Source organism: Lathyrus oleraceus, chromosome 7 (genome assembly GCF_024323335.1).
Source record: "Lathyrus oleraceus cultivar Zhongwan6 chromosome 7, CAAS_Psat_ZW6_1.0, whole genome shotgun sequence".
NCBI lineage: Eukaryota > Viridiplantae > Streptophyta > Magnoliopsida > Fabales > Fabaceae > Lathyrus > Lathyrus oleraceus.
In genome coordinates, this window is record NC_066585.1 from 357,605,414 (window position 1) to 357,608,318 (window position 2,905).

The window sequence follows — 2,905 nt, forward strand, 5'->3', positions numbered from 1 at the left end:
TGTAAGAATCAAAGCACCGCCTGAGAAGGATCTCTTCACAACATATGGGCCTTCATAATTGGGAGTCCATTTGCCCATGGCATCAGGTTTGAAAGATAAATTCTTCTTGAGCACGAGCTCACCTTCTCGAAACACACGAAGCTTGACCTTCTTATCAAAAGCTTTCTTCATTCTCTGCTGGTATAACTGACCATGACACATGGCAATCAATCTCTTCTCTTCAATCAAATTCAACTGATCGTATCTGGTATGGCACCATTCAGCTTCTGCCATCTTGGCTTCCATCAAGACACACAACGGTGGGATCTCAACCTTCATGGGGAGTACATCTTCCATACCATAAACAATAGAGAAAGGGGTTTCCCCTATTGAAGTGCGGATGGATGTACGGTACCCATGAAAAGAAAATGGGAGCATTTCGTGTCAGTATTTATATGTCACAACCATCTTCTGAATGATCTTCTTAATGTTCTTATTTGCAGCTTCAATAGCCCCATTCATCTTAGGTATGTGGGGAGAAGAATTATGATGTGCAATCTTGAAGTCTTTGCAAAGAGCTTCCACTATATTATTGTTCAAGTTAGATCCATTATCAGTAAAGATCTTACTTGGCACACCATAACGGCATATAATCTGATTCTTGATAAACCTTATAATAACTTGCTTGGTCACATTTGCGTATGATGTCGCTTCAACCCACTTTGTGAAGTAGTCAATAGCCATCAGAGTGAAACGATGTCCGTTCGAAGCTTTAGGCTCAATCATACCAATCATATCAATTCTCCACATGGAGAAAGACCATGGAGAGGAAATGACATTTAACAGTGTCAGAGGAACATGAATTTTATCTGCATAAATTTGACACTTCTGGCATTTCTTCACAAACTTGCAACAGACAGATTCCATTGCCATCCAATAGTAACCTTCTCTCAACATCCTCTTTGCCATAGCATGTCCATTGGAATGAGTACAAAAGGAACCTTCATGGACTTCAGTCATCAACATGTCTGTTTCATGTCTATCGACGCATCTGAGCAAAAGCATATCATAATTTCTCTTATAAAGCACATCACCATTCAGGTAGGAGTTTCCAGCTAATCTCCTTAAAGTCTTCTTATCATTCAAAGATGCCCCAGGCGAGTAAATCTGACTTTGGAGTAAACATTTGATATCAAACTACCATGGCTTTTCATCCTTGACTTCTTCAACAGTAAACATATGAGTTGTCCTATCAAGATGCATCACAGTCAAATTGGGAACTTCATTCCAAAATTTCACCACAATCATTGAAGCCAATGTTGCAAGAGCATCTGTCATCCGATTTTCATCTCGAGGGATATGATGAAACTCAACCTTTGTAAATAAATTTGATATCCTCCTCGCATAATCTCTATATGGTATCAAACTGGGTTGATTCATCTCCCACTCACCTTTGATCTAATTCACAACCAAAGCTGAATCTCCATAGACATTAAGATATTTTATTCTTAGATCAATGGCCTCTTCAAGCCCATGATGCAAGCTTCATACTCAGCCATATTATTTGTACACTTGAAAATCAATCTAGTTGTAAACGGAAAACGAGTTCCATGAGGAGTAATAATCACTGCCCCAATTCCATTACCATACAAATTAACAGCTCCATCAAATATCATGCCCCAACGGGAACCAGGTTTTGGCCCTTCTTTAAGAAAAGGTTCATCACAATCTTTCATCTTCAAGTACAGAATCTCTTCGTTAGGAAAATCATACTGCACTGACGGGTAATCTTCAACCGGTTGGTGAGCCAAATGGTTAGCCAAGACACTACCTTTAATAGCTTTTTAAGATCGGTATTCAATATCATACTCAAACAACAACATCTGCCAACAGGCAATCTTCCCAGTTAAAGCAGGCTTCTCAAAAATGTACTTGATTGGATCCATTTTTGGATATCAACCAAGTAATATGATTCAACATACACTAGTGCAGACGCTTAGCAACCCAAGCCAATGTGCAACATGTCTTCTCAAGCATAGAATACCGAGTTTCACAGTCGGTGAACTTCTGACTGAGATAGTAAATTGCATACTCTTTCTTTCCATATTCATCTTGCTGACCAAGACCACAACCCATACTTTCTTCAAGCACAATCAGATACATGATCAACGGTCTTCCTTCAACAGGTGGAGACAGAATCGGAGGCTCAAACAGGTACTCTTTGATACCATCAAAAGCTTTCTGGAAATCTTCGGTACAACCACAAGACTGATCTTTCTGAAGAAGCTTGAGTATAGGCGCACATGTGGCAGTCATATGCGATATAAATCTTGAGATATAGTTCAAGCGGCCGAGAAAAGCTCTGACTTGCTTCTTAGTTTTGGGTGCAGGCATTTCTTGTATTGCTTTAACCTTGGAAGGATCAACTTCAATACCCTTTTCGCTGACAATAAAGCCCAACAACTTACTAGAACGAACACCAAAAGTACACTTATTGGGATTCAAGTGGAGTTTGTACTTCCTCAAACGCTGGAATAACTTCAACAAATGCTTAACATGTTCTTCTTCATCACTTGATTTGGCAATCATATCATCAACATAAACTTTGATCTCTTTATGCATCATATCATAAAAAAGAGTGGTCATAGCTCTCTGGTATGTTGCACCAGCATTCTTTAAACCGAAAGGCATCACTCTATAACAGAATGTTCCCTAGGGTGTAATTAATGTGGTCTTTTTCCATATCTTCAAGTGCCATCTTGATTTGATTATAACCGGAAAATTTGTCCATAAATGAAAAGACTTTGAATTTAGCTGTATTGTCTACCAACATATCAATGTGTGGTAGAGGAAATTCATCTTTCGGACTAGCTTTGCTCAAATCTCTATAATTAACACACATTCAGACTTTTCCATCCTTCTTAGG